At 43.5% G+C, this 14,759-nt stretch overlaps 1 protein-coding gene across 6 annotated transcripts in view; it reads right to left on the bottom strand.

The window, feature by feature from the left end:
* Window positions 1-14,759, bottom strand: part of LOC307144180 (transforming growth factor beta-1-induced transcript 1 protein-like) — a 195,775-nt gene that overhangs the window by 112,826 nt on the left and 68,190 nt on the right. The gene's annotated exons all lie outside the window — the stretch shown is intronic.

The following is a 14,759-nucleotide window of genomic DNA, read 5'->3' as shown; positions in this document are numbered from 1 at the left end:
ATGGGTTCGCTCGCCGTCACGCATATCGGCCAGGGTGAGCCATAGGTGGTTCTCCTGGACCACAGCTGTGGACATCACCTGACCCAGGGAGCGTGCGGTCACCTTCGTCGCCCGGAGAGCGAGGTCGGTGGCGGCACTCAACTCATCTCTGAGTCCTGGATCAGCTCCACCCTCGTGCAGGTCACACAGCAACTTGACTTGGTAAGCCTGAAGAGTTGCCATGGCATGCAAAGAAGCGGCGGCCTGCCCCGCAGCTCTATAGGTCTTCGCCACCAGGGATGACGAAAACCTACAGGCTTTGGAGGGGTGCTTTGGGTCACCGCGCCAGGTCGAAACACTCTGCGGACACAGTTGCATCGCAACAGAGCGTTCGACTGGGGGGACCCCAGTGTACCCTTTAACCGCGGCTCCATCGAGGGCGGAGAAGGCGGAGGAGGTCGCCGAACGGTCGCGGGAACACAACGGGTTCTTCCAGGACTGCGCAACCTCCTCATGCACTTCCGGGAAGAAAGGAATTGGAGGGGTGGCCAGACGTGTGTCCGGACGCGCAGCCCCCAAAAACCAATCGTCCAACCGCAAGCGCTCAGGTCGGGGCGGAGGGTTCCACTCCAACCCAAGCATTGGGGTTGCCCGGGAGAGCATGGCTGTCAACTCTGGGTCCGACTCGGGCAATGCTGGCACACCCGAAGGCGGCAGCACAGCCGAATCCTCATCCTCAGATGACTCCAGCCCATCTTGCGATGCGGCAATCGACATTTCCTCGTCCTCCGCGGCGCCAAACGCGACAGTCGGGACGGCAGGAGCCGGCCCCGATGTACACGTCTGAACGTTCCCCAAAAAAACCCCATTCGTTAGTCACTAACGTTACGTTGTAGTGACTGAACGAAAGGGAACCTCCGTTCCCTGATGGAGGGAATGATATGTGGTGTTGAATGCTGACACTAGGGGTCACTCTTGGGAGCCCCAAACACCTCTGATGTATTCAGAAAAGGCCAATGAAATTGGCATGTGGAATTTGCATGTCTAGCCACGCCCCCGGACATGTGGGTATATAAGGCCTGTGTGCATCATACACTCAGGTTTGTGCTGAGGAATCAAGGTATGTCACGGTATATCACAGAATGGAGGTTACCTACGTCACGAGACGTTCCTTATCTGTCAGTCACTTCGACATGGTGTTGAATGCTGACATTAGGGGTGCTATGGAAAATGCCACAACGAAGTCCTGGCAATGCAGATGTTTGCCGACTATCAGCTGCACCTTAACGACAACCCAACGTACCCAGCACCCCTCGTAAGCTCAGAGTAATTTTTACGTATTACAGTGATTAAGCCATCAAAGTATCTACTCACCAATTGTATATTACAAGAGGACAATGCAACTGTTGTTATCTCCCGAGCAGTTCTGAGATGGTTATAAAGTCTGCGGTCTAGGTACAAACAGGTTAAACTGTGGGCAACTGGATGGGTGTACCGCTTGCACACAGTACCTTTCTCCTCATTGAGGTGATAATGTGCACTTTTCTGTCTATGTGAGTTCCCTTGGATGGGGAACCCTGGATATATAATTTGATTAGCACCCTATTGGCAGTCGTATTCAGCGGAGGAATTCGATGCCAGGCTCAGTAATCATGATGCATGCCCCTTGGGTCAACAAGTATACTGAGCTAGGTGTTCCATATGTAGCGATTCCCTGTCGGTAATAGCATATAAAGTATTGTCCACGATACAGTTTCACTAATGGAAAACCCATGTCTGCTTATAGGCAGTGCTTTATCTCTGCCACCAGTCGTATCGTTTGTAGTAGCTCCCTCCTCTCAGGTTGGACCTACTGCAGTGACTTCTTTCCACATGCGATACTTCTCGAGAGGTAAGTCCTTGTGATGTGCTTCCACATGTTAAACTCCCCAAGGTTAGGATGTGGTTCTCTCTCCCATTTAGGAGGCAGTTGTAGATGTTTTTCTTTCAACAAAGAACAAAAAAACAAAACAAAACAAAACAAAACAAAGAACAGAAAAGGTCAAAAGGAAAGCTTCTGTAAGCTTTTTTTTTAACCTGTTAAACTGCAACCCCACTTTGGGGCTCACAGCTGAAAACGACCTACCTGAATTAAAACAATTATAGCTCCTGAGAACAGTGTGCTACAGGCACAATTAAGGTATCTTTGGAAAGAAGACACTTGGGACTCTACTAAAAAGCAATCAGAGTTGATAATTCTCAAACAGATAAAAAATTATAATAGTTGAAATGCCTCAAAAATTATTTGCACTACACAGAATGTTGTATTATTTCATGTAAAAATATATGAAAATAGACCTGGAGGAATCCAGTTCAGTTATGGATTGAAAGCCACACGACTTATCAGTTTATATTTCAAGTTTGAGGAAGATATAATGAAAAATGTGGTTCCTGCAAGCTTTTTTCCAAGACTATGTCTGTTCCATTTCTCCCTCCGCCTGCTTGAGGCACATCCCCAGAAATGACATCTCCCAACTAAAACAATTGCAGTTGCTAAACAATTTGCACTACATGCACAATTTAGACATCTTTAAAAAGAAGACACTTTACAGTTTATTACCCAAACATTAATGTAGAAAAAAACTTAGAAAGACAAACAGTTATAGAAGTTGAAGTGTCTTGAAGATGATTTGTGCTACAATGAACACTTTATTATTTGATGTAAAAATATATGAAAATAAGCCTGGAGGAATCCAGTTAGTTAATGAATTGAAAGGCAAAAGTCTCATCAGTTTATATTTAAAATTTGACGAAGATATCATGAAAAATGGGGTTCCTGCATGCTTTTTTCTAAGAATATGTCCAGGTGCCAAGAAACCTACAGGAGACTTGATAACCTAATGTTATGAAGTGTACTGCAAGCTGTTTTAGCCATCATATATGATGCTTGAATGCTTTTTCAACTATAAAATAATAGGCAGAACCATAAGACTTTGTATTAGTGATTTATTTGTACAACAGAACTTATAAAAATATAATAAAAATGAAATATTAATAAAAAAGAGCTAAACTTCTTTGCAACTGAAAATACAACAAGTAATATAAGTATAATAACTATAAATATAACTAGTAATATAAATAACAATATAATATAAATATATAGCTATAAAAACACACACAATTTGCAAATGTAAAAAAAAAAAACATTTACTGGCCTTTTACTGGCGGATTCAGGTCTACAACAGCAAGTGCAGATCTTGAAGAATCTGAAAGCGTTCTTCTCTTTTCTGCTGGTTGGCTGGTGCTTGGATGCCATAGCTCATCTGAAGACTCAACCTGATGCCTGTAGAATGGCAAGGAAAGGAATGAGAATTAGCACTGCATGTCCTATTTCTGTATAGTTTGCCCATTCAATCAACAATCACACTGTCATCATTCACTCTAATTACAGGCCATCCCATGAACAATGAAACTGATGGGCAGTCGGTTAGACAGCATTCATATTGACGGCGGCCCATACATTCTCACACAGCCCAAGCATCAATCTAACGGCCGGCTATACAGTGAGCATTCATATTGACGGCGGCCCATACATTCTCACACAGCCCAAGCATCAATCTAACGGCCGGCTATACAGTGAGCATTCATATTGACGGCGGCCCATACATTCGCACACAGTCCTACAATCAATATAATGGCCGGTGAAACAGTGAGCATTCAACAATCACACAGATGGTCGGCCGTCCAGAACTTTTCTTTTTTCGTCAATTTGTTTTTGTAGCACAGGGGAAAAAAATGCATTTTATATATTATATATATATATTTTTTTTTTTTCTGTGTGTGCTAGAAAAAATGCTAAATATCAGTATATGTATAATCTATACTGGTATATTGTAATTTTTCTAGCACACAGGAAAAACATAAAATAAATACAGTCTCAATATATATATATATATATATATATATATATATATATATATATATATATATATATATATATATATATATATATATATATATATATATAAACTATTACATGTGTTATATATATATATATGTTTTATTTACACACACATGGGGAAAAATTATATATACTTTTTCCCCATGTGTGCTAGGAAAAATGCAAAATATCAGCATATGTATAATGCATACTGGTATATTGTAATTTTTCTAGCACACAGGAAAAACATAAAATAAATACAGTCTCAATATATATATATATATATATATATATATATATATATATATATATATATATATATATATATATATATATATATATATATATATATATATATATATATATATATATATATATATATATATATATAACAATTACATGTGTTATATATATATATATATGTTTTATTTACACACACATGGGGAAAAATTATATACTTTTTCCCCATGTGTGCTAGGAAAAATGCAAAATATCAGCATATGTATAATGCATACTGGTATATTGCATTTTTTCTAGCACACAGAAACAATAAAATAAATACATTCTCACACACATTCTCAATATACATAAACAACTACACATAGCAACTCACCGGTATGTTATTGGATCAACTTCTCTGTCAACAAGCACCGTCACCGCTGTGTTCACTCTCCTTTTTCACATCGCTGCTTCGAGTGAGCTCAAATAAAGCATCTTCAGCACAATAAAAACTTCTTTTGACGATCCATTGGATAATACATTCCGTCCAGTTAGTAAGATTAGCAAACAGTTACTACAAAGAGACCTCTGTTTGTTTACTAGCGCGTTAGCTTTTAGCTGTCAGATGGGGGGTGTCAGGCTCGCTGCATCTCGTCGGAGATAGCGCCACATTGGCACATTCAGATGAATAAATATTCACGCCCATGTGACAAACATACACATGCAAGGTCTCGTTGGAATCGTGTGCTCATTGGCTACATTTTCTGTCAGTCATGACGATTCAATGCTTTTATTGGCTCCAGATAAACAGACATTATCATTGGATGAGCACGTCATGACATCAGATAAAACGATCGCTATGGTTGGATATTTTTGACTATATCGCGGCTATCTTTGCATGTTTTTGAGTGGGGTTAGTTGGATTTTGTTCGTAACATTCTAAGCTTTAAACCCATGCCACTTTATTCTACCGGGAGACTGTTTTTGGTGCATTATTTTATTGCATAACAGTCTAGTATGATACTTCGCTCCGCAGAAATGCAATGTAAACAAAGGATTAACCATCAATATTACACCGTTATTGTTTCGTTGGATTAAAATGCTCTATGGGATGTTATTCAGTGGACCCTCACCTTTCCATTCGTTCTGGAATTGTTTGCAATGGATGCGTGTGTGGCTCGTAATTAGGACACTAAAGGTATGTACTCTGTTTTTATTTATAAAATCGTTGATGTGTATTGCTTACATTGATGCAAAAATACAGCCGTTATAAGCTTTTCAATGAAAAACAGTGGTCTGTCCTCGATGCTTGAGGTTTAGACCTTTAGAATGATATATAGTTTGTCAAGATTAATGATGTTTTTTTACGTTAAATCTATTAACAAACATTACACTCGTGCTAAAAATAGCGCTTCAACCCGTGCACGTGCTCATGAAGCTTATCAGGTTAAGGCCCTGATTATTGTCAAACTGCCCTGATATTTGGAGAGATTCACTCACGTTATACATGTCTAATAATATAGATTTTAATATAAATTGTTGCACTTAATATAAATTCTTGGTCCTAGGCTAATGGTAATGAAAAAGAGGTTGTTTTTTATCTAAACATAATGCATTAAATAGATGTCTGAAAGGGCACCTATTATGCAAAATTCACTTTTACATGGTTTGAACATAAATGTGTGTCAGCAGCGTGTGTACACAACCACCCTATAATGATAAAAATCCACCCCCTCCTTTTTTTAATTCCAATAAATCATAAGCAGTGTCTCAGAACAAGCCGTTTGCAGATTCCTGGCAAAGTGACGTCACTTTTTACAGGCCCCGCCCACGACTGTTCACGGACACTGGCGTATTGCGATTGAGGTGTTTTGTTGTTGGATGTAAGAGTGAACATAACTGTCTTCATGTACTCCTGGAATCAGAGCCACTGAAGACTCAGTGGATTTGTTTTATTTTTGAATGGAATGAACCCCCCCCCCCCAACTTAAATTAGTTTATGTCTGCGCAAATCATTTTACACCAGAAAGCTTTGTGAATGAATTCCAATACAAAGGGATAATACAAAACACAGGTTTTTGCTAAAAAGTTACTCAAGGATAGATAGATCCCTATAAACTGTTGGTGATCCAACTTACAGTCTCCACAGTGATACTGGATACGGCAGTAATAAAGGTGAGAGCACACACTTTATTACAGTTTGTTGGAGTTGATTTACAGATATAAAATTTACCAGTTGATTAAGCACCACCGGAAAAGGCATAAGGTCTGTATATATTTGTTTACTGATAAATGTAACTAGTGTTTCTGTGTACTTTGCTATGTACTCTGAGGATAATGCAAGGAGAGAGAGTGTTTATGGATAATATTTTAAGGTGTTTTATTAAGCTCTTACAGTGATTTTCTGGAGTGAAAATGGACGCTTCGTATTTTGTGTGAAGTATAATAAACGTCATAAAACTCATTGTTTGTGTCACAAGTTTTGTCCATCATTCGGACGGTGTCTGGTACAACAGGCTTGTACTAATATAGTGGACAAAAGCAAGAAGACAACATAAGTTATATCCGTAGTTAAATTTAAATATACATGTTCTATCTCCATGCCGCAAATATTCTGTTTTTCTGACATTATAGTGCTTCCTGACTCCTGACACCAAAGGATGAGCTCTTGAAACTCCGCCCTCTTAGGCTGAGCACAGCAGCTCATTTGCATTTAATGGGACACACACTAAAATGGCACGTTTCTGCTCACCCTGCAAAAGTGGCAATTATAATATGCTATAAAAATTATCTATTGGGTATTTTGAGATAAAACTTCACATACACACTTCATCACACATCAGAGACTTGTTTTAAATCTTGTAAAATGGGGCATAATAGGTGACTTTAATGCCTTGTCTGCTGTTTAATATTTTTTCGTGACACATTTTAAAACGCCATATCAAGTCAAAATTTCAACTTTTAAAAACGCATTTTGACACACTGCACTCTTTTCTATTTTACAAAGTAAAAGTTACAATATAAGTACAAACACGTTCCTTTCTTTAGCTCACTTCAGTTTTAAAACCATTATTATCTGTTCCGGCTAGTAGGTGTGTCCATAGACATAATAAATACATTTGTCTATGGGATTGTCAGTCCGCAGGTTTCAATAAACCATTTCTGAGTCAGCCACATATTGTGATGTAACTTCGAACTCATCCAGGAACAAACGTGACGAGGAATGGGAGGTCCGTTGGGATTGGCCTGGCAGAAACGCTGCCGTTGCTGCCCTCATATCGCCCTCAGTGCTAGCTGACATGGCCTTGTGGATTCCTGAAGGACCAGTTTGGGAAACATCTGAGGTGACTCCCTCATTCACTAGAAAGAAGTTGCGACAGAGATTGTGGCCATCTGAGGCAGATAAGTATCTCCCGCAACCAGAAACACACTAGCCAAAAGGCATCTTTAAAAAGATGCTCCTCTCTAGTGTTTTGCTCTTTTGCTGAAGCGCCAAGGGGAAACTCTCACTACACTTAACTGTGAATGGGGTGGAGGGTCTCTCCAATGCGCTGTTGATTCCCAGCAAAGTTTCTAGCGGGGTGAATAATTAATTAATTCACTCTGCTCCGAAGAAAAAATCTGTGTGATGCACCACCTTATCCGTATGTCCGGTGGCGTGGCCAGACATTCAAATTCCACACGCCAATTTCATTGGCCTTTTCTAAATACATCAGAGGTGTATGGGGCTCCCAAGAGTGACCCCTAGTGTCAGCATTCGACACCACATCGAAGTGACTGACAGATAGGGAATACCCCTTTTGGTTTTGCATGTGCACTTCTCAGCATTCTAATTGATGCTTCCTCATTAGATATAAACACAGGTGTATCCTATATAGGGCTGTCACGATATTAGATTTTTCACACCACGGTTGTTGTGGCCAAAAAAAATCACGATATCGATATATCACGATATCTATAGAAACCTTGGGGGGAAAAGTTATCAAATGAATTGGTAACACTTTACAATAAGGTTGTATTAGTTAACATTAGTTAATGCATTAGTTAACGAACTAACCATGAACAACACCTCTGTTCAGCATTAGTTTATCTTCTTTGTTAACGTTAGTTAATATAGAGCTGTTCATGGTTTGTTCATGTTAGTTCACAGTGAATTAACTAATGTTAGCAAGATTTTAATAATGCATTAGTAAATGTTGAAATTAACATTAACTAAGATTAATAAGTGCAGTTAATTATTAGTTCATGTTAACTAATGTAACCCGCAACCAACCCGCAGGCCCTCCGAGAGGCGGGATGAAAGATGGACCTAACAGGACGGACCACACAGTAATGACGGCAATGGAATTGGACAACGAGATGAACACCAGAACTTCGGGAAATGAAGAGAAGATCCTCCGGAAGTGTGGATGCGGGTGAGAAAAAGTTACCACGTTCCGAGGGTTGCGAATCCACCAGGGGAAGCGAAAGTGTGGGCAGAAGGGCCAACAGCAACCTTGCACTGCCTTGGCAGATGAGACAAGAGGGACCGAAAGCCAGATTGAAAACCACAGAGCCGATGGACCCAATGTTGCAAAAGGCAAAGATGGCACAGATGAAGAAGGCCCACTGGTGGAGGGAGAGCCCCCATGTGAGAACCAAGACCCAGTCGCCACCAATTCACACAGAACAGAGCCAAAAACAGAGGCAAAGAAAGCAACTAGAAGAGGCAAGCTCAAATGGCCAAAGGCAAGCGAGACAGAGGCATGGCAAACACTGGACACCGACCTGGCCAAGACACTGGAGGGATCTTTGCGAGGAAGGGTGGAATCCAAACTCAACCAGATTGGGGACATCCTATACCAGGCCTGTAAGAACAGATTTGGCGAGGTGACCTACAACCAGAGGTCCGCCCAAAGAGAGAAGGGAAGAAGGGAAAAGGAGATTGACCACCTAGTGCGAAGGCGCCGTCAACTACGGAAGAACTGGAGGAAGGCAGAGAAAGAGGGTCTTAAAGCCTTGTGGGAGGAGGTCAGGAAAAGACTGTCCAGGCTTCGCAGGGCTGAACGTATCCGTAAACGCAGCAAACGGAAACAAAAAGAACGAGCAAGCTTTTTCAAAGACCCATTTACGCATGCCAGACAGCTGCAGGAGGAGAAGAAGAGTGGGAAGCTCGAAACCAGCAGGGAGCAACTGGAACAACACATCAGAGACCAGTACAGCGATCCAGTAAAGAACATCCCATTAGGAACACCAGGGTACATGCCTAAGCCTGCACCTCCGACTGCTGTTTTCAACATCATGCCCCCAAGCTCAGTGAAGTCAGGCAAGTTGTGGAGAAGGCAAGGTCTTCATCAGCACCAGGCCCCAATGGAATCCCCTACAAGCTCTATAAGAACTGCCCCAAAGTACTAGAGCTGTTATGGTACCTCATGAGAGCTGCCTGGAAAAAGCAACTCATCCCATCTGAGTGGCAAAGAGCTGTGGCGGTCTTCATCCCCAAGGAAGTAAATTCCAAAGACATCAGCCAGTTCAGAAACATCGCTCTTCTGAACGTAGAAGGAAAAATCTTCTTCTCAGTGCTGGCCAGAAGGATGACCACCTACCTGCTTGAGAATGGCTACATTGACACCAGCTGCCAGAAGGCGGGAGTCCCAGGCTTCCCAGGGTGCGTAGAGCACTCAACAATGATCTGGGACCAGATCCAGAAAGCCAAGCGGGAGAAGCTAGACTTGCACGTTGTCTGGCTCGATCTTGCTAATGCATATGGATCAGTCCCACACCAGCTGATAAACTATGCCATGGAGTTCTTCCATATGCCCTCCTGCATAAAGAACATGGTTGCATCCTACTTCAATGACCTGCAGATGTGCTTTGCCCTCCAAGATTTCACCACTGGGTGGCAGCAGTTAGAAGTAGGAATCGCCATGGGTTGCGCCATCTCTCCCATCCTGTTCGTGTCAGCCTTTGAAGTAATTCTCATCGGAGCAAGACAGATGGTCGGAGGGACCAAGTTACCATCTGGGCAGAGACTACCCCCAGTGAGGGTGTACATGGACGACGTCACCAGCCTACTTCAGACAGCAGCATGTGCATCAAGACTCCTGAAAAGGATGGACGAGTTGATGTTGTGGGCACGAATGAAGATCAAGCCATCAAAATCACGGAGCCTTTCTCTCAGAAAAGGAGTCAGAAATGACAGTACCACTTTCGTCGTAGGGGGAGAGAATATCCCACTCCTCTCTGAGAAACCCATTAAAAGCCTGGGGAGGCAGTACACGGCAGAGCTTACGGACAAACAGATGGGGAGAACCGTGATGAAACAGCTCTCAGAAGGCCTGGCAAAGATCGATCAAAGCCAACTCCCAGGGAAGTACAAGGTCTGGTGCTACCAATTTACACTCTACAGGAGGGTGATGTGGCCACTGAAAATGAGTGAGATCCCCTCATCCACTGCAAGTAAGATGGATGCAAAAGCCAACGCTTTCATCCGAAAGAGGTTGGGGTTGTCATGGTGCCTTTCTGAAACGGGCCTCTTTGGAAGGAACATCCTCCAGCTGCCATTTCAATCAATCACTCTGGGTTACAAGCAGGAAAAGACCAGGCTTGTCCTTGAGTTGAGAGAGTCTGCTGACCAGGCTGTAAGGAACGCGAACCCCAAGGTTCTGACAGGCCGGAAGTGGAATGCCCAGACTGAGGTCGACCAAGCCATTAGTCGTCTGCAACATCAAGAGATTGTCGGCAAAGTCCAGGCAGGTAGAGCAGGGCTAGGGTGGGGAGAAGTGGCACGCTTCTGGTCTAAGGCTAATAATAAGGAGAGGAAGGAGATGGTGGTGTCGGAGGTGACAAGAATGGAGGAAGAGCGCTACAAGATCAAGGCTGTGTCACAGGGCTGACAGGGAAGCTGGACAACCTGGGAGGGAGTTGTCAACCGAAACATCACCTGGGCAGACCTGTAGAAGATCCCGCAGGCAAGGCTCAGCTTCCTCATTCGCTCAACCTACGACACGGTTCCCTGTCCTCGCAACCTTCACCAGTGGTTTGGGAGTGAGGAAGGCTGCACACTCTGCAATACCCCTAACGCAAGCCTCCAGCACATCTTGTCAGGCTGTAAGATTGCGCTTTCCCAAGGACGCTATAGATGGCGCCACGACCAGGTCCTGAGAAAGCTAGCCGAGGTGCTGAAGGGGCGTCGACAGGGCAGCAAAGGGGTACCATCAGCAGAGAACCATAACCACATCAGCTTCGTCATGGAAGATGGGGGGAGAAGAAAAGTCAGGCCAAGATAATTATCTAGGCCTTTTTCCCCTGACCAGGAGTGGAACATGAGAGTGGACCTCGACAGACAGCTCCGTTTCCCGGTAGAGATCACTGCTACATCTCTCCGCCCTGACATAGTGGTTTGGTCTACCAAGGCAAAGTCTGTGCTCCTCATTGAGCTCACAATACCAATGGAGGGGGGCATGGAGGCCGCCTACGAACGCAAAATGGCCAAGTACTCAGAGCTGGCTGCTGAGTGCCGAGAGGCTGGCTGGAAGACCACCATCTATCCAGTGGAGGTTGGATGCCGAGGCTACATGGGGCTGTCAACCACATGCCTTCTGAGGGACGTAGGAGTGACCGGAGGGAACCTAAAGAAGGCAACCAAAGAGCTAGCGGAGGAGGCAGAGAAGGGAAGCTTTTGGCTCTGGCTGAGGAGGAAAGACAAGAGCTGGGGAAAGAACAACTAACCCCGACAACAGCCGCAGAGGGTAACACCTATCAGCTGCAGGGGGTGACAGGGAGACGTCCCTGTCATTGCTCCGCCACCAGGAGACGTTCCAGGATTAAAGGAGCGAAACGTTGGTGAACAGTGGTTCCTGGCTGATGACCCTGCAGCTGACCCATGGGCACCGGAGGAGGTGCAGCAATGCCTAGCAGGAATTCCACCTACCTGTACATTTCACTAACTAATGTTAAATAATGAACCTTATTGTAAAGTGTTACCAATTAATTTTTACTTTGTTTATTTAGTTTTATTTTTTACCCAACAAACATAATTGGATAATGATAAACACAGGGTAATAGCCTACTCTGTTACTGATAAATTGTCTTTGAAGCTCCCTATGAAATAACAAGAGAGAAAATAGGCTACTGTCAAGTTCAACAGTATGATGATGAATAAATATTAACATAAATGTTATTGGCCATGACTAGATAGCAAATACAAGAATAGACATTATTCATTAATTAAAAGAAACTATGAGACTGCGACCGTCGACTGGCTCTGACTGGTGTTTAGAGTCCGCGGCAGCAGCAGCAGCCAATAGCGTTCCTTCAGCGCAGCTGCAAGAGTTAGGCTATGGCCTTTTTACACCTGCTCACTTCATTCATTTTCTCTGATCATATATCTGTCATATTGTGAAGAGATCAGGAGTAAATGTCGTCCGAAATTCTTTCGAGGCGGATTTAAATCCGATCACTCAGATGATCCACCGCTCGTCTGCTCCCACCACGTGCTGAGCACAGGGCACCGAGTGCTGAGGGGGCACTACAAGAAAATGCAAGAAAAGACGCAAACAGCCGCCAGTGAAACTGAAAGTAGCGCAAGGCTCAGAACCAGATGCTCAAAAACACAATCATCTTCATTAAAACTAATTAGACTAAATGCTCTTACCAGTGCAGGTCGCTCGTTCTCCTATTACGGCCTTTGATCTTGAAATGAGCCGATAAATAAAACACAGCTCATATCTGTTGCTTTCGTTGTCGTGAACTGAATTTGCGGAATAGAGTGGAAATAGAGTGGAAATTGAAGATTGGATTTATATTCATTTTGCGGAGAGGTGTAAGGTAAGACAATCTGCATGTTTTTATTTTCATAGTTTAGATTGTGTAGCCCGTTTCGTTTGCAGGCGCCGTTGCGTGCAAGCCTGCCTCAGCTTGTCAAAAATGCGTTTTTACAGTGGTGGTGATAGTAAACATTTAAACTTACATTGTGATATGCTGGAAGTGTATTATATATATGGATTTTATTATAGGCAATACAAGTCAAGTGTTGATTTGAGAGGATAAATTGATCAGACATGGTTAACTCACTGTCGGCCACTGGCCGCTTGGTCGTTACTTAAAAAAAAGAAAAAACTTTAATTTAACAAACAAATTTTGCCCTAAACATTTTTTCTAAATTAACTAATAAACCCCTCTTATTCGCCATACGCGAAGTCCCGCAAGCCAAGCCTCCACTGGGTTTTCCCCCTTCAAACTTCTTTATGGACGTCAACCACGCGGGGTGTTAGACGACCTAAAGGAAACTTGGGAGGAGGGACCTTCTGACGGTCGAAATTAAATTCTGTATGTCCGGACCTGAGAAGAAAACTCCACACTTTGGGGCGGCTATCCATGGAGAATTTGTTACAGGCCCAAGACAAACAGACCTGGCTGTATAACAGGGGGGTGCTAAACTGAGAGAATTTACACCGGGAGAGAAATTCTTTGTATTGCTTCCCACATCAAGCTCTAAATTACTGGCAAAGTGGCAAGGACCCTTTGAGGTCACACAGCGAGTTGGAGATCTCAATTATGAGGTTGTACGCACGGATAGGGGAGGGGCACGTCAAATTTACCTTAAAAAGTAGAATGAGGCGGAATCAGTGATGCTGGTGACGGTAGTTGGGGTAGAGGATGATCTCGGGCCAGAAGTGACTAACACACAATCTATCGCTCTGGCCCCGGGAGGAGATCCTCTTTCACCGTCCCAGATCACTGATGTGGCCAAGTTGCAGGCAGAATTTGCTGACGTGTTCTCACCCCTTCCCGGTCGGACAAATCTCATTCAGCACCATATTGAGACAGAGCCGGGCGTGGTGATTCGCAGCCGGCCGTATCGACTACCTGAACATAAAAAGATAGTGGTTCAGGACGAATTAGAAGCAATGCTTGATATGGGGGTAATAGTGACTGGGCAAGCCCAATAGTTTTAGTTCCTAAAACTGACGGCTCTGTGCGTTTCTGTGTGGATTACGGCAAAGTGAATGCTGTGTCGAAATTCGACGCGTATCTAATGCCAAGGATTGATGAACTGATTGATCAGCTAGGCACCGCTCGATTTTATTCAACACTGGATTTAACTAAAGGATACTGGCAGATCCCCTTATCCAAAGAAAAAAATGCTTTCATAACACCGTTTGGATTACACCAATTTTTTACGCTTCCTTTCGGGTTGTTCGGGGCACCAGCCACGTTTCAGCGCCTCATGGACCGAATTTTACGGCCCCATGCTGCATATGCCGCTGCCTATCTGGATGACATTGTCATTTATGGTAATGACTGGCAGCAACATATGGAGCATGTGAGGGCTGTTCTGAGAGTGCTGAGGCTGGCCGGGCTGACGGCCAACCCAAAGAAGTGTGCAGTTGGGCGTGTGGAGGTCAGGTATCTGGGCTTCCACTTAGGTCACGGGCAGGTGCGTCCCCAAATTGATAAGACGGCAGCAGTTGCAACCTGCACGAGACCAAAGACCAAAAAGGAGGTGAGACAGATCCTGAGGCTGGCGGGATATTATAGGAGAGACCAGATAAAAGCCACCTGGAAGAGGACATTTGGGAGAGAGAGACTGACTGCAGACTCGTGGCACAGAGGGACTGAGGAAACTCTGGAGGACACTTTGAGAGGAAAAGAAACTTAC

Source organism: Gobio gobio (genome assembly GCF_949357685.1).
Source record: "Gobio gobio genome assembly, chromosome: 20".
NCBI lineage: Eukaryota > Metazoa > Chordata > Actinopteri > Cypriniformes > Gobionidae > Gobio > Gobio gobio.
This window is presented reverse-complemented; position numbering and strand designations above follow the sequence as displayed.